Source organism: Cryptomeria japonica, chromosome 1, assembly GCF_030272615.1.
Source record: "Cryptomeria japonica chromosome 1, Sugi_1.0, whole genome shotgun sequence".
Taxonomy (NCBI): domain Eukaryota; kingdom Viridiplantae; phylum Streptophyta; class Pinopsida; order Cupressales; family Cupressaceae; genus Cryptomeria; species Cryptomeria japonica.
In genome coordinates this window covers 570,495,878-570,518,582 of record NC_081405.1, presented here as the reverse complement: position 1 = coordinate 570,518,582, position 22,705 = coordinate 570,495,878, and positions in this window count along the sequence as shown.

The following is a 22,705-nucleotide window of genomic DNA, read 5'->3' as shown; positions in this document are numbered from 1 at the left end:
GTTGATTAAAACTTAAATTTGGAAATTTATAAAACCAAACAAATGTTGTGACTAATACTTATTTCTTTTTTAGTATTGTAAGTTAATTATTGAATAGTTATAACCACAATTACTATTTAACCTTGATTTTGACTTTATTCATAATTATAATAAATAATAGTAATAGAAATTATAATTAATTATTTTATTTATTTAATTAATTGTCATTTTATTTAAAATTTTAAATAATTATAAATTAAAAAAATAATTAATTAAAACTAGAGTTATAGTACAATTGAATAAAATATTTATAATGATAAATTATAATAATATTAAATTAAAAATTAAAAATTATATTTTATATAAAATTATTATATATAAAATATGATATTAACTGATGTGTAATTAAGGCTAAATAATATTGTGCTTAATTTAAATTACAGATTTATCCCAATCGCAAATAGAATTGCGTGGTTATGTTTTTTAACCGTTGAAATTACAAAAGCTAAGTTCACTTTAATCCTTTGCAAAACTTAATAATGATAATTAATAACTTAAAGAAGAAATCAAAATTGAAACAAATAAAAGAGAATTGGAGGACAATTAATAACTTAAAGAAGAAATCAAAATTGAAACAAATAAAAGAGAATTAGAGGACATAAGAGAAGAAGGATCAAACACAGATTGATAACAGAGTTCGTCCAATTAGGACTACGTCTCCGGGTCTGCTTCTCAATGTTGGACCACTTTATTAAGATTGCCAAGCTCTTGAAAATGCCTTCTTACAATTCTCAAGCTTCAAACCTTGCATAAGAATTTCTCACAATCTCTCTCCTTTACAATTTTTGGTGTAATAATCAACACCTTGTATTTCTGCTCCAAGAATTCTCCACTTTCAAAAGCATGAAAATTCTCCCAAGTTATCACCACTTCAATGAATTTTCCATCCTACACTACTCCCTTTTATACAAGAAAGTTGCTCAAATTGATATAAAACCAATAGATTTTGCAAAATCACCTCATCTCTCCATTTTTACATATAAAATCTTGAAAAATCTCCTCTTAACAAATACAATAAATCTCGTTTAACATTAAACTCCCAATTTGTTTTAAAACAATATGCTATTTAGCCCTTTATGGAGGTTATCCGTGCTTTTACATTTGAGAATTTATTTTTGTACTAAATAAGGTTTTTTAATCCCCTTATTAATAGGGGAAGGAGATTTTAAAATCTTTTGAAAGCCATTTAAATAGCCTCTAATATTCTCCTAATAAAATGGGCTTATAAAACTTTATGTTTAGGAGAATTAAATTTTATTTAAAGATTTATGTAAATAGAGGGATTTTCCTTTTATCATAAAGAATAGTAAGGCAAGAGGATTAAGGCATGGGTTAAGGGATTAAATCCCACCAAATCCTCCTTAATTTATTTATTTTAAACCATATATTTTTTTCTTTTCATAATTATGGTTTAATCCATATTTGTGCCAACTCACTACTCTTGCCATGTCATATGCCACATGTCCTACCAAGTGTCACATTTTGGTGACGCCATGTCATCATTTTGACCAGAACTTTGACTTTGACTGGTCATAACTTCTACATACGAACTCCTCTTGAACCCGTTCAAGTTGTGTTAGAACCATGTCAGCGAGCCCTACACAATGATGTCATTTTAGTGAGATTTTGAGATTGTGACTTTTTTAGGTTTCTCTAGATCCACCTGAATCATTAACTTACTAATTATTATTTTAAACTTTTAAATTATTTTATTTATAATTATGTAATCCAATTTATTATGATTATATTCACCTCAAGTTTACCTCTTCACACGGAAGTTGTACCTTATGACAAAAATATTTTCACTTCAAAAATATCCTAGCACCATCCGCTTTTAACTCCTCCCGCCATTTCCATGGAGTTCCTTCGCACACACGTCCTACTTTACTAACTGCCAATTTGATTACAGCCTTTCGAATAATGTGATTGGGTGTAAATATAAATAAAGTAGTTAAATGTGGAATATTAACCGATTAACAATACATTTGAATATTTACCAATAATAAATGAGCAGTAAAAATAAATATTACAATAAAACAATGTTGGTAGACCAAAAATTTGAAATCACCGTAAGTTATGGGAGGCCTAAAAATCCACCAAAAAGTTGGAATGACTTATTTTGAATGAGTTTATGTAATGTGACACTTTAAAATACTCTTCAAATAATACAATGGAATGTATTTTATTGCAAATTATTGATATTACATTTGGAATAATTTGAATAATAATAATTAATAAATATTAACTTTCTCTTCAAGCTATATTAAATATTTGGTCTTCAAGTTTTTTTTATGGAAGTGGGAAACATAATCTTTTAAAAAAATTGAGCTTGTCATAGAAAAAAATTAGATATGATTTAATATATAAAGAATTGAGTTGATAAAGATTAAATTTAAATTACTTGGAATGTAAATAAAAAGGATTAAGATTTAAATTATATTTGATGTTTTGTTATAATAGAAATTTTAAATAAAGAAGAGAGATGATGGAATTAGAGAGGTGGGTGTTTTGAATACAAGTGACAATGATCTTATCTAAACAAAGATTCTATTCAGAATATTTGAATTTTTTATTTTATTTTATTTTATTTTATTTTTTGATAAAAGTGGCACCTAATCAAAGTAAATCAAGATTTGGTTAGTTAAAAAGTTTGTTATGAGGTTTGAACTATGAACCTTCCATCTCCTATTCTCATGCATTGCCAATAGACCATCTGACTTCCTTGGATTCTATACTTGGTGGTTTCTATTTAACTTCTACACTAAAGATAGTTCACTTGCCAAAAATATGGTCAAGCGATTTTGAACCTTTGACCTTCCTTTGTCATAGAAACCAGTGATTGCCACTATGCCATGGGACATTTTCGATAAGAATGACGAGCTATTTTAGTTTTATCGTTGTGTAAAGAAAAAGACCGCCCATATAACTAAAACTTCTCCAAAACCACTAGACTGTGCAATTTATCCGTGATTTCATGCAAACAAATTCGCTTTGTTAACACCAAAATCTGAAAAAGCCCATTTTTATAAGGATTTTTTTGAGTCAATGAGATATCATAGGATATTGGGTTTTTTATTTTTAAGAGATATAGTTTAAAAGTGGGAGATATGGGGATATTATAAAATATTATTGTTTTAACCTCATTTTAGCATGTAAAATAGTATTTAAAGGGGGTTGATTTTTGTAATGAGGGACATGGAAGATTGGAGAATTGTGAGAGAAGTGTGAGGAAATTTCTTTTGGAGAGATTGATAGTGAATTGTTCATCTCTGTGCATTGGGAGCATGAAATCAAGCTTGTTGCACTTGTTGGAGAAAGAATTTTGTAATTAATTATCATCTGAGGAGATAATTTTTTTTGGTGAAGTGAGAGGAAGCTATTGTAGAGTTTGGTATTTCACTCCTTCACTTCGAAAAGTGGCATTGTGCGGATAGGAGTGACTTTGTAACTCTTTGTAAACTCATTTTGGAGCATAATTGGATCGGTCTCACCCAATTGGGCAAACCCGGAGACACAGTCACCTTGTGGTGAACTCCGTAATCAAATCTTATTGTTTGTGTCTCCTTTCTCTTCCTCTCTAATTTTTCTATTTCATCACTTCAATTTATTTGTAATTAAACATTTATGTACATGCTAATTTCAATTTGTTAAGCATTGTAATGTTAGCATTTTTATGCAATCAGTCATAGATCCTTAATGAGATCAACATCCGAAGAAAACCTAGGGGAGAAAGGGGATAAAGAAGAGGGACCATAACAGGTTGCAACTGAGGAAGAAGGATGGTCCAGGTCTCTGATAGCAACCACAATTGTAGAAATAGAAATCATACCCGCAACGTCATCCATGGAAAGCAATGTAGAATCCACAGTACTATCAAATTCTGATCCAGTAATCCTTTCATACCTTCTAACTAAGATCATTGTTAGTAGATGTGCACACCCAAGAGTCACAAAAATCAAACAATATAGAAATGAAATTGATATGAAGCCTCCAAAAAAAAAAACATCCATAGCATCTAAAGAAGAGGATAGGAGGAACCAAGAATGTCACCAAACACAAATTAAATAGGACAATCTCTATTGTTGTAGTCTTAGTGTCTAACATGAACTTGACAAAGTTAAATGGCAATACCTAGTCCATATCCCAAAAAAGGAGGGACCTCCACTAAAAACTTATGAGGCGAAAGAGTGAGAATAAAAGTCATACCTATATACTTTGATAAATAAAATCATCCTTCCCCAACAAATCAAAATTAAATCAGATGTAAGAGATGACTCACATCTACTTCCTGTTGCAAAACAGGGTCATCAATAGCTTTATTTGCTAAAAAATCTGCCAACATGTTTGCTTCTCAAAAACAATGTTTGATTTCAAAGGATTGAAAAGATGTTAGCTTATCCAAAACCATATCTAATCTCTACCTTAGCTTCCAAGATGAAGTCTATCTTGAGGAGACAATGTTAAAAACCACCATTGAGTCCCCTTCAACAATAATGTTAGGAAAATTCATGAAAGTGGCAAGGGTGAGACCATGAAGGAGGGCTTCAATCTCTGCAATATTATTGGAATCAGGCAGTAACTTCTTATACGCTACTCTAATTATGTTTCCATCAGAATACCTAATAATGACCCCAGCTCTAGAGATGCCCGGATTCCCCCTAGAGGCACCATCATAATTTAATTTTGCAAAACCAGGTGGAGGAGGTAGCCAGGTAGCAGATAGTCGGGATGAGGAAGATGGGCTAGAAGATTGACATCCATGGACTAAGAGAGACTGATGTTTGTTTGATAATATTTGAAATAAAGAAAATATGGCTGTGTTAAGGAGCAATCTAGAACTTATACACAAAGATTGAAATTTAGGTTGTCATTACAATTTGCATTATATAAAATTAAAACATAATTTATACAATAATAAATAAAAAATATTTAATTTAAATATACAATTTATAACATAAATTATTCTTCAGAATTTGTTTATTATTTTTTCTATTTGATTTTATCATTTTTTCAATAATTAATTTATATATTATTATTATTTTTTTTTATAAAAGTGGGAGAGCCGTGAAATTTATTAATTAAGAAAAAAGATTTACAGAGCCTGGTTTAGGTGGGCATACCAGCGAGAAAGAAGTAGGAAGAAAACCCCCAGTTGTAGCCCAAGTAACAAGAGTGAATTATCGTAAAGAAATACCCCACCCTCACCCATGATAATCCATAATCCTTTTGACAAAATACATCGAAATAAGTTATATCCCACCCAATAAAGCCCTTATACATCTGAAGAAAACCCAGGGGAGAAAGGGGATAATGAAGAGGGACCAGAATAGGTTGCAACTGAGGAGGAAGGACGGTCTAGGTCTCTGATAGCAACCACAATTGTAGAAATATAAATCATAACCGCAACATCATATGTGGAAAGCAATGTAGAATCCACACTACTATCCAATTTTGATCTAGTAATCCCTGCATACCTTTTGACTAAGATCTTTGTTAGCAGATGTGCACACCCAAGAGTCACAAAAATCAAACAATATAAAAATGAATGTGATATGAAGCCTCAAAAAATAAAACATCCATAGCATCTGAATAAGAGGATAAGAGGAACCAAGAATGTCACTAAACATAAATTAAACAAGATGATCTATGCTATTGTAGTCCTAGTGTCTAACATGAACTTGACAAAGTTAAATGGCAATACCGAAGTCCATATTCTAGAAAAGGAGGGACCTCCAGTGAAAACTTATGAGGGGAAATAGTGAGAATAAAATCCACACCTATATACTTTGATAAATAAAATCATCCTTCCCCAACAAATCAAAATTATATTAGATGTAGGAGATGACTCACATCTACTTCCTACTGCAAAATAGGGTCATCAATAGCTTTATTTGCCAAAAAATCTGCTAACATGTTTGCTTCTCAAAAATAGTGTTTGATTTCAAAGGATTGAAAAGATGTGAGCTTATCCAATACCATATCTAATCTATACCTTAGCTTCCAAGATGAAGTCTGTCTTTAGGAGACAATGTTAAAAACCACCATTGAGTCCCCTTCAAAAATAATGTTAGGAATATTCATGAAAGTAGCAAGGGTGATACCATGAAGGAGGGCTTCAATCTCCACAACATTATTGGAATCAGGCAGTAACTTCTTACAGGCTGCTCTAATCATATTTCCATCAGAATTCCTAATAACCACCCCAGCTCTAGAGATGCCCAAATTCCCCCTAGAGGCACCATCATAATTTAATTTTGCAAAACTAGGTGGAGGAGGTAGCCAGGTGGCAAATAGTCGAGACGAGGAAGATGGGCTATAATATTGATAGCCATGAACTAAGAGAGACTGAAGAAGAGGCTAATTATCATAAATAAAAAAGTCCCATTTGGTAAAATTCTTTTTGGTATGCAGTAATTTAAAATGATATGAGAGCGTAACTTCAGATATTGATATCTCTATTTTATCTATAACTTGTGCCTAGGGAGTAGGTTTGTTCCTAGAAACTCTTATTTCTTTCAAGTGAAATATTCCAAATGATTAAAGAAGAACCGGTTTCCCAAATGGGTGCAAATGTGGAAGCTTTGTGCAATAAAGGCCAAGCTTTTAAATGAACACAAAGATTGGGGCCAACAACTGTTGACCAGCCTACTCTTTGAAGAAACCAATAACAACAATCCAAGGCAAAGGTACACTGCAGAAATAAATGATCAAAGGTTTCCATGAAGTAACCACATAAAGAACAAGGAAATATAGCAGTGATCCCTAACCTATCTAATCTGGCACCCATGAGGACCCTATCTTGGATAGCTAGCCAAGCGAAGGCACTTGCCTTAGGAAGGCATGCAGATCCCCATAATAATTTTGTAGTCCATGAGTCAGAAGATAGATGAAGAAATTTTGATTCAAAGCCAGCCTTAACCATATATTGGCCAGAAGGAGAGCCTAGCCAAATGAGCTCATCTTCAAGAGGAGAGAATATGATAGTTCTGGAGGAAAGTTCCTTTTGTAATTCAGTTACCAAATCTGAGGTAACTCATATGCTAGAGAAATCCTTCCACGTTGCAAGGTTATCTTGGATGTCTAAGTAATGGCAGACTCAATCACCCAAAGCTTGCTTAGAATAATTATCAAGGGGATGCCAATCCCGAATATGAGATAAAGGTGTATGCTCATTCCATGAATCATCCCAAAATCGAGCTTTAGATCCATTATGGATTAACCATTAGAGGGAGGATAAAATAAGATCTCGATAAGAGACCATGAAATTGCACATGGAAGACCCTTTAGGAAAAACTAAGGTTGTGAAGATCCTCTCCCTGTCCTCAGAATCAAGATATTTTGACCTCAATAGTCTAGCCCATTTTGAATTCAGATTTTGGTATAAATTCCAAAGAAGTTTCGCACCCAGTGCTTTATTTTGCAAGGGTAGATCTCTAATTCCTACACCCTAGATTGGTTTTAGGAGTTCAAACCCTACTCCAAGCAAGAAGGGGCAATTTTTTATTTTCAGTGACATTATCTACCCAGAGAAAATCCCTCAAAATAGACTGAAGTTCCTCTATTGATCGCTTAGGAATACTAAGCACTGACATTAGGTAAATAGGGATGGCATTCAAGACTGGTTTTATCATGAGTAGCTTTCCAGACAGGGATAACCATTTATGTTTCGATGATAGGATCCACTGGGAGATTGTAGAAATAATCTTGTCCCAAAAATAATGCTTCTCTGACCTTGAGAAGAAGTGGACTCCAAGATATCGACAAGGGAACTCCCCCACTGAAAAGCCCCAAAAACTAAGAAGATGATGTTGGAAAAATGGAGAAACATTTAAATAGAATATTTTAGATTTTTTTGAATTAATTAATTGTCCAGAAGCCATGAAATAGTCATAAATGATTTTCTTAATAACCTGAGCTTCGATGATAGAGGCTTCCCCTAAAAGAAGAGCGTCATCTGCAAAAAGATTATGCATGTAAGGATCATTTCCATCATTAAAAGAGATTCCTTTCCAAGTTCCCACATGTCTAGCATGAATTACTCATCTACTAAGACCCACTGCCATTAAGATAAATAGAAAGGGGGAGAGAGGATCCCCTTGTCTAATGCCTCTAGAGGCAAAAAGGAAGCCTGTAGGAGATCCATTGATGATAATTGAAAATGAGGGAGAAAAAATGCAAGCCTGATTCCATTTTACCCAATTTTTTTGAAAGCCAAATTTGATGAGAACCATGGAGAGAAAATCCCATTCAACTCGGTCATACACTTTCATCATATCTAATTTGAGAACCATAGCAGATTTGTTATGTAACCTGATAGAGTGCAAGATTTCATGGGCCAAAATGGAACCTTTTGGGGTTTCTCTACCAAGGACAAGTCCCCCTTTCTCTTCTGAAATAATTTTAGGGAGAATCTTAGCTAGCCGGATAGATATTGCTTTGGTAAAGATTTTGTAGAGAGAATTACAAAGTAAGATAGGGCGGAAATCCACAAAAGTTTAAGGATTATCTTTCTTAGGGATAAGGGAAATGTAGGTATGATTAAGCTCTTTTAGCATGGTTTTGTGTATCCTGGCTTCCTCTAGAGATAATAATATATCATTTCCCATGAAGTCCCAACATTTTTGAAACAAGAGCATGGTGAACCCATCTGGCCTTGAGTCTTTGTCCGGGGCTTTATATTGAAAAATATTATAAATTAAGTATGTATTATATTTACATTTTATAATATATTATGTAAAACTTAGAGTTATATATAATTAAAAAAAATGTATATGTGCTCAATATTTAATATATTCAATATAAAAATATTTATTTTCATAATAATATTGTGATATTTGTATAGAATTCTACTATGTAAAATCATAATTTGAATTTCTATTGAAAATATCTCCTACTTATCAATATAATAATGTTTTTTACATATATTTTAAAAATTACAATATAAAAAATTAAAATATGATTTATGAATAATAAATAAATATCTAATTTTAATAAACAATTTATAATATAATATTACACTTAAACTATATAGATATAATTTTAACTTAATTTTAAGTTTATTTCCTTTATTATTCAACTAATAACAATGCCAGGGCTTTGTTTTATGAGTGGTATCTTTGCACCATCCCCTTCCCTTTGAAAAGGAAGCCCAAAACTCTCCCTATCACATTTCCTTTGTGGTCTTCTCAGCTAAGACATTGAAGAGCATGTTGTTGGACAACGATAAGAAAATAGTTGCCCTTGCCTTCTAATCAAGTTTCTCCCAATCTTCATTTGATAACTTGCCTTTCCCTTTCATTTTTCCATGAAGAGCACTCAAAAGGTCATGTTTAATCAATAGAGACTCCATCTACACTTTCCACAATCCATAATTCTGGCTTGAAAACTTCTCTATTTTCCTTTTGTCCACTTCATCCATATTTCTGGAAAAAAAATAAAAATTCTTCACGATTTCTAGAAAAGGAAAGAAACTACAAAACAAACTCTCTTTACTTGGCTCTAATACCAATTGATGATATTAGAAGAAACACATAACAAATGAAGAACTAAATTTCTGAAATAAAATAATGAAATCATAACAACACACATAGAAAGAAGACACCAGATTTATAGTGGTTCACCAAAAATGGCTACATCTACTTTTATGGGATTCTCAATATATTTCATATCGGTTTCTTGTACATCTACATATATCACACCTCACCAATATATATTATCATACAACATAATTCTTAATAACATCTTCTTCTAGAAGATTCCCTAATGCAAAAAGATGCACATGAGGACACTATTGATGGCAGAGAGAATACTGGAGTTTAGTAAACATAGCATGTTCGTTAGACTATGCTTCACACATATCACACATAGCCAACATGCACAATGCCATTCTTAATGACCAATGAGCCAAAAAATCTACTAGAGGATGGAGTGTATAGTATGCATGAACAAAATTATTGAAAGTGATATTACAAGAAGTAAATGCTTCATATTCTTAGAATTTGGTTTGGGTTTTACTACAATGAACTACATTGAAATACACACATATATTTTGGATATTTATTGTTATCGTAATTATTTCTACTGGGTGCTCAAGTGCTTAAATTAACTTAATAGTTTGTCTTGATTTAAGATACTTAATTTCACAAATAAATAAAATTTTAAATGTACTGTATAAATTCTTTTTTCAATTATAAATCTTACTCAAACTTTGTTTTTAAATATACCATTCTATCATGAAAATTATAATAAATCATACTGTAAATGTATGAGGATAGATTTGAATGAAGTGATTTATACCTAAATTTGGAAATTTATAAAACTAAACAAGTGTTGTAACTAGTACGTTTTTAGTATTATAATTTAATTATTGAATAGTTATAACCATAATTAGTACCTAATCTTAATTTTAACTTTAACCATAAATAATAATAACTTAAATTATAAACATAGTTTAATTAGTGTATAAAATTAAGATTATAATTAATTATTTTATTTATAATAATATTAATTAGTTATTATTTAGTTCAATATATCAAATAATTATAAATTAAAAAAATAATTAATTAAAACTAAGGTTATAATATAATCGATTAAAATATGTATAATGATAACTTATAATTATATTAAATTAAAATGTTAAAATTATATCTTATATAAAATAATTTATATATAAAATATAGTGTTAATTTACTAATTATTATTTGGAGATGGCTCTACGTGTGTGTGGGTGTCAAGTTAGGGCCGACGTGCCCTAGCCTATGTCTTGTACTCTACTTGCGTTGTTCCAGGGGGGGGTTCTTGCTTGCTAGGGGTCGATTTTTGCTTACCCGTGGTTGGGTTTTCTGGGCTACCACAGGGTTTTTTTTGCAACCCTTTTCCATTTCTTCTACTCTGGGTTGTCGTTGGGGTGTGTGGGGTTTTGGGATTGGGTTTTCTGCCCCTCTTCTTTTAATTCTTTTGGTATTTTCTCTAGATCCATGGAGAATAGAGGATTATCCTCTTCTCAGATGGTCTTTGGAGATCTAGATATGGCAGATCCATCTCATTTGATGCATGCATGTGGATAGGAACACATTAGTCAATCCCAATCAGGGGCAGGCATCTCTTCTTCGAAAGATCCTTTTCGCATGAAAAAGGTGAATGGTTGTTTGGAGAGATCCCAAGATCGTCCAGTTCTAGTTATTCAACCTAAGCAAATTTCAGAGGATGTTGAATATTGGTGCAATCATGCTCTCATATGCAAATTTATTGGTCTTTGCCTCTCTATACCTATTTTAGAGTCTTGGGCACATCGTTTCTAGAATCTTGAAGGAGACATGGAGCTACTTATGGCAACCAATAACTATTTTCTGGTTATTTTTTCCATCCTGGTAGATAGGAACAAGGCTTTTGAGGGTGGCCCTTATTTTTTCAACTAGGTGGGAGTCTTTATCAAACCTTGGCATGTTGTATTTAATTATGCTGAGGAGCTTCCCTCTCATGTTCCCATGTGAATCCGATTGCCGAGGCTTCTATTGGAATTCCGAAGAGAAGATATTCTTCACTCAATCTCACTGCTTGTTGGTAAACTTGTGGGTTGAGCTTCACAAATTCAAGAACGAAAGGTAATTTCCTACGCTCATATATGTGTAAAATTTGATTTAAATAATCCTTTTCTAGACTATATGGAAATCTGTTTGGGGACATCTTCTGGATCCAATAGTTGGACTATGAGACCCTACCATTTAGATGTAGAATTTGTGATGAATATGGTCATTTATAGTAGAGATATCCTAGAAATAAATCTTCTAAATTGGTTGTTTCCGATCCTCCTCACTCTATTTTGGGGGAAGATAAGGGGAAACCCCCTATGCCTAATGGTCTTGCTGATAAAGATGGCTTCATTCTTGTCAAACCTCAAAATAAAGACAAGGGAAAGAAGAGAACCTGGTTGGATAGGCAAAATGATGTCACCCTAAATAGGTTTGAAGTTCTAGAGGATTTGGTCCAAGAGGAAGGAGTTCCAATTGAAATGTCCTTGGGTGCCCAATTTTAGCATGAGGTACTCGATTGGGATTGCAAGAAAGAGGGTCAGGCCCTATCTTTGGAGAATCAACAAGATGTTCAAATGGTTATGGATTTACCTTCCCATGTTCAAGACAACAAAGATCTTAGTGAGTCACAGGTCCCTGAAGGTGCAGTAGTCATGGTGCCTACTCCTCCTTCCACTATAGTGGCCTCATTTAGTGAAGAGTAACAAAGCCCCACCTATTTTAAGCTTGTAGCAGAATACCCTCAAAAAGGGTTCTTTAGACAAACCTTTAAGGAGTAGATGAAAAACAGATCAGGAAAAGGTTACGCTTATTGGTGATACTTTGGTTGAGTTAGGGTCTATGAAGCCCATTGATTCCCACTTCTCTAAACCACATAAATGATTGTTCTCTCATGGAATGTAAAGGGGTTGAGCAGCATCCCTAGACAAAAGGTTGTTCGCAGGTTAATTGACTCTGAGTCTCCTGATGTTTTTATTAAGGAAATCAAGCTTTTAATGCATGGTTTGGCTAGTTGTGCTTTGCATGTCTAGCCCCAAGGCCTTTGGCAAGGAGTGAACTCTCATGGCAGTTCAGGGGGGTTGCTTGCTTCTGGAACCTAAGGAAAGTTTCCCCTTGTGGTGGTTTTCTAGCAAGTCTTCCATTTCTTTGGTAGCTTCTAGCTTTGAGACTAAAGAGAGATGCCTCTTCTCTAATATTTATGCTCCTACTAATCTTGTGGGTAAGTCTCATCTTTGGGCTCACATCAATCTTGTTCGGGCTCAGAAATATTTTCTCCCCTATATTTTGGCTGGAGATTTTAGTGTCATTACTAGTTTGGAGGAAAAGTGAGGTGGGTTATTCAAGCTTGATCCTTCCTCAAATTTACTCAGAGATAATATTGGTCTCTTGAATCTGATTGATGTGAAGCCAATTAATTGTGTCTTTATATGTAATAATAGGAAGAGTGGTTTTGAGGCTATCTCTCAAAGGCTTGATAGATTTTTGGTTTCCTGCTATTGGGTGCATGATAGGTGGTCCACCAGTTCAGAAATTATTGATTGGATGGGTTTTGATCATTGGCTTATTAAGCTTTCTATTACATCTTTTAGAACCTCCAAAAATCCCTCTTTCAAATTTCAATTGATGTGGCTTCATGATCAGTCATTGAGGGATCTTATGGCTAACTGGTGGTATGAAGGGGTGCCTACCCACAGGCGGGCTATGTACTCCTTTGGGAAGATATTAAAACACGTAAAATATAGGCTGAAGAGGTAGAATAAACAATGTTTTGGGAACCTGCATAGACACAAGATGGCAGCTCAATCCAAGATGGATGAGGTTACGTGTCAAATTATGGATCAAGGGATGGTTGTTGAGCTCAGTTTGGCCGAGTCCCTTGGTCTAAAGGATTTAGAAGAGTGGGAGTTGCATGAGGGGATTTTCTGCAAACAAAAGTCTCATGTGGATTGGCTCCAAGAAGGTGATAGAAACACTACTTATTTTCATTATTCTGTTAAGGCTCAGAGGTATGGTAACTCTATTACCTCTCTCATTTCTTCAGAAGGGGTTCATCTTTTATCTAAAGAAGAAATTTCTATGGAAGTTGTTAGTTTTTTTACTATTTTGTTTACCAAAGCGGATCCTGAAGTTGTGATGGAAGATAGCGCCATCTTGAATTGTATTCTTCCTGTTGTCTTTGTTCAAATGAATGATGTTCTCTTGTGCCCCATTTTTTTGTCTAAACTTGAGGGGGTTGTATTTCAAATGAAAAAAGGCAAGGCTCCTGGCCTTGACGGGTTTCCTATTGAGTTTTTTCAAGAACTTTGGGAGATTATAAAGTATGATCTTCTAGATGTGATTCAAGAATCTCATAGGAATAAACAAATGCTCAAATCCATGAATTCTACCTTCTTGGCTCTCATTCCTAAGCAGGGGGCTAATAGCTTGGATCAGTATAGGCCTATTTCTTTATGTAATGTTGTCTACAAGATAAGCACTAAATTGATTGCTGAACGACTCAAACCTCTCCTCTACACTTTGGTTTCTAAGGAGCAGGGTGGTTTCATTGATGAAAGACAGATCGTTGATGGACTTGTGATAGCAATGGAGTCTATTCATTTGATGGCTTCCTCTAAGGAGAAGGCTATGTTTATTAAACTTGACATGGCCAAAGCTTATAATAGGGTGGGTTAGGATTTCTTATAGAAGATCCTTTTGGCTTTTGGTTTTGGAGAAGAGTGGGTGAATTGGGTTCTTAGTTGTGTGACTTCTACCTCTTTCTCTATTTTTATTAATGGGGAACCCTTGGAATTTTTTAGCACTTTGCGGGGTCTTCAGCAAGGGGACCCTTTATCTCCCTATTTATTTATTCTCATGGCTGAAGGTCTTGGCAGATTTCTCACTTCCCAGGTGAGACATGGTCTTATTCAGGGCTGGAGTTGGAGTAATGCTCTACCTCCCTACTCTCATCTTCAGTTTGTGGATGACACACTTTTGATGGGCAGGGCCACAGTCAATGAGGCAGTGAATTTTAGGAGAGCTTTGGATATCTATTGCAAAGCCTTAGGTCAAAAAATAAATGAAGATAAATCATCTATATATTTCTTTAATACCCCTTGGCTTATTCAGAATAGGATTGCTAGGATCCTCAGATTTTAGATGGGGTCCCTTCCTTTGTTGTACCTAGGGATTCCATTAGATTTGGGGGTTCAGCATGAAGATTTTTGGAAAGGAATTTTGGATAAATTTCATTGTAAATCATTGGACTTATAGGTGGTTATCCTTTGCTGGAAGAGTCATTTTTCTGAAGACTGTGGTGCAAGCACTTTCCATTTATAGGTGTTTTGTGCAGGCTCCCCCCTCCAGCTTTGTGAGAGAGTTCGATGTTCTTTCCTATCAATTTCTTTGGTCTGGTAGTTTTCTTTCTTCTAAGTGGAGTTTAGTTAAATGGGACTCTGTTTGTAGACTGAGATATGCTAGGGGTCTTGGCCTTAGATCTATTGCTTTGGTTAGCAAGTCCTTGGTGGCTAATCTATATTGGAGGTGGTGTAATAGTCAGTATCAGGACTAGGCCAAGATTTTAACCCACAAGTATGTCCCTTGTGCTAGTGATCATAAGGTGTCTCATCTTAGTTTAGTGGGCATGGGCTCTTGTATTTGGGATACTCTTAAAAAAGGTACCCAGCTTATTAAAGATGGTGTTTCCTAGATTTGTAATAGAGTCTCTGAAGCTCTTTTTAGGCAGGACTCTTGGGATGGTCGCCCTCCTATTTTGTCTAGTTATCTACAACTTCAGCCTCTTTGCAATAGTTTCACTGATGCTGGATGGGTTAAGGTGGAGAATTTTAAAACAAATATGCGCATTGGACAGGTTGAGGTGACTTGTTGGAAGGATCCTCTTGAAGGGCCTTTGGGTGGTTCGGATGAAGATCGTGTGGTGTTGGTTAATATCTTGGAGGGTAGGTTATGTAGTTCCCTCAAGGAGAGAGATATTTTGGCTTGGGGTCCTAATCCAAAAGGCAAGTTTTCTATTGCTCAAGGTTATGCTCAGCTCGATAGGCAATTGTATGGCTTGACAGATGTCCCCTAGTGGAAGAAGGTTTGGAATAACTTCTTTTGGCTGAAATGTAAATTCTTCTTATGGTCAGTTGTTCAGAGGAAACGCCTTGTGTGGGAGAATCTTCATAAGAGAGGCTTCCATGGACCATCTATCTGTTATCTTTGTATGCATAATAAGGAAGACTACTCCCACTTGTTTTTTCTATGCCCTTTCTCTATGGAGATTTGGCACAAGTGGTGGGAGGCTTGGCAACATGCTTGTTTTCATGCTACCTCCTTAATTGAATTTTGGGATAGCTTGGGTAGACCCCCAGCAAAGACCTCTTTTCTTCAAGTGGCCTAGGCTATTGGGCGAGCCCTTATTATCTGGAATTTGTGGCTGGAAAGGAATCGAAGGGTATTTTGTGATTCACATATAGGGAGTCCTCAGCTATGGTGGAAGATAGTTAATAGGCTTCAGGAGACAGTCCCGACTAAGTGCAATTTTGTTTGAAAATGTTGATCCAGGTGATTATGCTATTGTAAGGAATTTGCAATTGGAAAACATTAAAATGGACAATGGTGCTAGAAAAAGATCTCGACATGCAAAGCAGTAGATAAGTAGAGATGGAAGGTGGACTCCCTCTCCTGTGGGAATCTTAAAAATTAATACAGATGGCTCTTCTCATGGGAATCCTGGACATGAAAGTATTGGAGGTATAGGTAGAGGTGATGATGGTTGTGCAGTTTTTTTCTTCTCTATTTATATTGGGCAACACTCTAACAATCTTATGGAGGCCCTAACTATTAAGATTGTTGTTGAGCGAGGCTATTCTTTAGGATGGAGGAATATTATTTATGAGTTGGATTCTCAAATTGTTGTGGACGTGTTGAACAAATAAAATTTGAATGATGTGAGTTGGCAATTAGCTTCTGTGGTCAGACAAATTTACAAATGTGTAATGCATTGGAATGTGTCTCCTTTTATCAAATTCATAGGGAGTGGAATAGAATGGTTGATTGATTGGCCAAGTGGGATTCAGAGCATGTTGATGGTTGGGATTTTAGTTGAAGGGATGGTCTACCTCCTGATTATCTTGAAACTTTAGACAAGTTAATGCTAGAAGACAGGATGATGCAAGAGCACCCAGTGGTGTAGGATCAATTTCCCTTTTATGTTTGTTTCATTTTCATTGTCATTTTTGAGGCCCTTCGAGGCTCCGGATGAGCTTGGTTTTTGGTGTACTTCTAAAGTATCTGGCCTTCGGCCTTACTTGGCCTTTGGCCCTACTTTGTGCAATGCCATCTTTCTAAGGGCTATCCGAAAAGGTACTATCATTGGAAATCCGATAGTCGGATCTATTACTATGGTCACTGGACTTTGTAATGGTGGTATTGGTGGATCTTTTAGGATCCTTTTAGTTTTTGTTGCTGTCTTGGTGGGCCTAAGGCCCGTTCTTTGTAATTCTATGATTTTTGAATAAATTTTAACCCCTTTTTTCTAAAAAAAAAATTCCTAATTATTATTTTAAACATTCAAATTATTATATTTTTATTATGTAAGCCAATTTAATATGACTATATTCACCTCATGCTTGCCTCCTAATAAAACTTATCATGTAATTTAATTTTTCCCCTTTTCTTTGTATTAGTAAAAGTGGCTTGTTAAGTTACATATATTCTATATCTCTCAATTAAACTAAACCAATTGCAATAATACTAACCCAACACAACTACTAATAAAAAATAAGAACCTATTGAAATAAAATTTGATGCAACCATGACCTGGAGGATACTCAAGGAGAACAATCTAGATCATGAAACAAGAGTAACACAATGGAAGAAACAACACGGAATGTAGAAAATCCAAAATAAGATATCTGCAGTATCATAGATTCATTACAAACTACCTGACAATATGTGGGAAAACATGCAGGCTTATAGGCCTTATTACATAATACATTCCAGAATACAATCCATTTGGACCTCTAGAGGAATTCAAATAACAAATCACAAATCTAAATCATCATCTATCTTCACTTATCTCCCAAAGGATCCAATACAATAATTCTATAGCATCTGGAACATATCCAGGTTGGCCACAAAGGATTACATTCACCAAGACAAGAAAATGAAATGTGTAAAATAGGTCGAACCCATAACATGAAGATCTCCTTTGCCAAAGACAACAACGAAGTGTGGACCACCAAGGAAGTTTGGCCAAGGGCCTATGAACATTGTACATGGTGTCAATTAGATCCACAAACCATGAAATTGCTCCGCAAGAGAAGAAATCTCCAACTAGCCATTAAGCTCAAAACTGCTCTGGGAACCAAGAAATAAACAATTCAGAAAGTGACAACTTAATAGAAAAAGATCCACATGAATTGAAAATATAGAATAAGGAATAAGAACACGTCTAGAAGCCACTAATTGGATCTACAACAAAAAATAAATAGCTACCTGAGAATGCCAGAAGAAACATAGAAGCTGCAACACAGAATTGAATAGAAACAAAACTAAAACAATATTTTTGGTTGATGCAAGATTGTTCATCGACCAGGGATGCTCTTGCATCAAACACCCTAGGTAGAAAAAGATGTTCCATGAGAGGTTTCTCATGAACATCGAAAATAATGCAAAATATAGACCCCATGCTCATTTCTGATCCAAATGTCCTCTTTGTCTGCAAAGTTCTTCCTCCTAACCCTTTCCGGTAACTCAGCTGAATTCTCTAAATTCTTTACCACTTCTCCTCTTTTTCCTTGCTTCATATATACACACTGCCTCTTATTACCACTCTCTTTCTTCCGCAAATCCAATGTTGAACATAGAGTACCATTGAGAGGGGGGGTGAATCAGTGGTTCCTAAACTTTTTGACTTTCATATCAACTTCATAATATCAGTTATTCACTTAAACACTAAACAATCAAATTGGTAGAACAAGAAAGAAATCCAAAGAGATCAATCACACAAATGTAACTCTCAACACCATATTTATGAGGAAAACCCAATGTGGGAAAAAGCTCAGTGAGAAAAGTTGCTGGAGACTACTGCTCCAATCCAGCTTCACAGTAAAACATTGAATTACAAAGATTTAGAGCACAAACCCCTACACTTTTAGGGAACCAATGTAAGGATCACCAACGCCTACACCAAGCTTCAAGTTGGTGATGTATATTGAAATACTACTTAAATACAATTAATGCTTCTTGTTGCGAATGAATTCTGCAACTCTTTGATCAAATAACTCACTGCCAATTGACAATCTGTTCTCCTCCACTGAATGTCACACTACCAGTTGTGAGATTATCTTCTTTGATTCTTGGCCTCTATTATCTCTCTCTCTCTCTCTCTCTCTCTCTCAAACAGTCTCTCAACCCACTGTGTAACACTTGGATGCTGCCTGCTCTGCCACACCTTGTCGGTTTAACTTAACTATGAAACTATAGTTATGCCGGTAGAACCCTCTCACCAATATACTTGCTCACTTACTCTGAAAATTTCTTAGAACTATTTCTAAGGCTATCAATTCTTCTCTTTAACTTAATCTCTCTTTTTTCTTCCACTTCTCTATAGCATCAACTTGCTCTGTCTCGAGCTCTCCTCTTTATACCATGATTTCCCTCGAGGAAGCAATTCAAACTTTGAAGCAGTTATGGTTTCCTCTTCCTGACAAAATCTTCATGAGATAATATCTAGCCTATCTTGGATCGATCACCTATCTTTCATGAATGCATCTGTACACGGTTTCCATTATCCAATGCATATTTGTTGAAAATAGCAATCTCGAACAATATTTCCTGCCTTGAAATCTGTCGACACATAAAATGCTTACATTGTTTCCTTTTTGAGGTCTTCTTGAATCAGATTTCCTTTGCATTGATCTAGGTGCCAACTACTCCCTAATCTTCCTCTATCATTATTTCTTCCTCGATCTACATTGGTCAGTTACAATCTCATGATTTGTGGCTATTTCATTTATATCGACTGGCAGTTTCACCAACTGTGTCGATGGTGGCTTTATCAACCTCTACATTTTTGCTACCTCGACTCCACATGAAATCACCATGGTCAATCACTCTACGCACCGACATACAGTTGGTTGAGTCTTGAACATTTAGCAAACTCATACCGGTACACCCCTTTATCAGCAAGGCCTTCTTCTTCTGCTAACCGACAGTGCACACTATGCCGGTAACACATCTTCACCTCCAGTGGTTTGTGATAACTTTAACATTCTGCCTCTTCATCATACCAGTTGACATCAATGACAATTTAATGCCAAAATGCCAACAATCTCCCTCTTTGGCATTGATGTCAACTTCTCACAAGACACTTCATACCGGTACATTTCTCCCTCTTTAACACAATGACAAAGCGTACTGTGCACTCCCCCTACGATCCATACCAAGCTCCCCCTTTAGACCACTATTAACTCCCCCTGAACCACATAAAGCCTTCCTAGACAGATGACACATCTCCCAACTTGTGTCGAAGGTATTCAAAAGTGCTTACCGGTAATGGTTTGGTGAAAATGTCTGCTACTTGTTCTCGTGTAGGGACATAATCCATCCTTACCTCTTGGGCTTCGACCTTGTCTCTAAGAAAGTGATACTTGATAGCAATGTGCCTTGTTGTGGAATGCATGACTGGATTATTTACTATGTTGATTGCACCCAAATTGTCACACCTTATGAGAATAGGGTCAGTGATGTCCACCTGTATGTCTTTGAGAGCTCGCTTCATCCAAAGCACCCAAGAGAAGCATTTAGCAACAACAATGTATTCAACTTTAATAGTAGATAGAGAGACTGAGTCCTGCTTCTTGTTGTGCCATGAGACCAACTGGTCACCTAGAAAGAATGCACCACCACTTGTGCTCTTTCAATCATCAATACAAAAGTGTATGCTTCCAAGATAAAATCTCCTTGTTTAGGATATCAAAAACCATAGCTGAGCATCCCTTGTAGGTACCTAAAAATTCTGTTAACAACATTCATATGTGATTGTTTTGGTGTAGCTTGGAATTTGGCCACCATGCATACTGCCTGAATTATATTCGATCTTGAAGCAGTTAGGTACAATAGACTGCCTATCATGGATCTATACAAATTCTGATCCACCACCGGTGATTCATCATTCTTGCTCAATTTACTATCGGTCGCCATGGGAGTACTTACTGGTTTACAATATTCTAGTTGAAATTTATTCAACATCTCCTTTGCATACTTGATTTGTGAGATAAAGATTCCTTTATCTTGCTGTAATATCTGCAAACCAAGAAAGTATGTTAATTCACCAAGCATTGACATCTCAAATTCTGACTGCATCTGATCAGCAAATTCTTTGCAGAGGGTGTCCTTGTTGCCTCCAAAGACAATTTCATCTATATACACAACTACAATGATCATGTGGTTCCCACCTTTTTTTATGCACAAATTTCTATCAGCACTTCCCTTTTTGAATCCCTTCTCCTTCAGATATTGATCTAGTCTTGAGTACCATGCTTTGGGAGCTTGCTTTAGACCATACAAGGCCCTCTTCAACTGACACACAAATGTCTCATCATCATGTAGCAAAAACCCTTCTAGTTGCTCCATGTACACTTCTTCTTCCAAATTTCCATTTAGAAAGGCAGATTTGACATCCATTTGGTATACTTTATAACCCTTGTAGGCAGAGTAGGCTAGAAACATTCTATTTGCTTCTAATCTAGCTACTGGTGCAAATGTTTCTTCAAAGTCAATCCCCTCTACTTGAGTGTATCATTTGCACACTATTCTATCTTTATGCCTAACAATCTTACCTTCTTCATTCATCTTGTTTCGGTAGACCCATTTAGTGCCAATGATGTTCTTGTCTTCCAGTTTAGGGACTAATTCCCAAGTCTTGTTCTTCTCAATTTGTTGTAGTTCATCTTCCATGGCATCCATCCATTCTTGTCTTCTACTTGCCTAATTGAATGTTTTGGGTTCAATTTCAGTCATGAGGCAGAGGTTGACTTGTTCATCATTCCGAGAAAGTCTTCTTCTAGTCTGTACACCATCACTCTTATTTCCTAGAATTTGCTCTTTTGGGTGATTCAACTATACATACCAGTTGGGGGCCTTCTTGCATGCTTCCTCTGGTTTGATGTCTGACTGACCTTCATCATCTTCACCACCCAAGTTATCATACTGGTTGATCTGTGGTTGACATCCTTTGTGCATATCCTCATCAAATCTTACATTGACACTCTCAACTACTCTTCTTAGTCTTTTGTTGTACCATTTGTAGGCCTTGCTATTAGATGAGTAACCAAGGAAGATTTCTTCATCACTCCCAAAGTCAAAACTTCCTAGACCATCAATGTCTTTCTTGATAAAGCACTTTCTTCCAAATACTTTGAAGAATTTGACTGAAGGCTTGTAGTCATACCACAACTCATAAGGTATCATTTTGATGTTTGTTCTTAATTGAACCTAGTTGAAATTATATGTAGCAGTATGAATAGCTTCTTTCCAATATGTATCCGGTAGCCTGGCCTCATTTAATATGGTTCTGGCCATCTCCTTGATTGTCCTGTTCTTTCTTTCTACCACACCATTTTGCTGTGGTGTCCTAGGACCTAAGTATTGCCTTCTAATTCCATGATTTTCACAATAATCTTCAAACTTATTTGAACTAAACTCTCCACCCTTGTTTGATCTTAGGCATTTTATCCTGCACCCACTTTCTTTCTCCACCATCTTTTGAAAGATCTTGAATCTTTCAAATTCTTGTGATTTATGTTGCAGGAAGGTGACCCATGTCATTCTTGAATAATCATCAATGAAGAGTAGAAAGTATCTTTCACCTGTAATTGCTCTTGTTCTAGTTGGACCACATAGATCTGTATGCACAATTTCAAGTGGTCTTGAGGTGTTGTGCTCTTTTATCCTGAAGCTCACTTTAGTTTGCTTACCTTTTACACATTCATCACAAAATGTGCTTACCGGTTTGATGATGTGTGGAATATTCCTCACACGCCTGTTTTTGCTTACTGCCACTAGGTTATCAAAATTTATGTGTCCTAATCTTTGGTGCCACAACCAACTTTCATCTACTTGTCCTATCCTACATTGGGACTCATAGC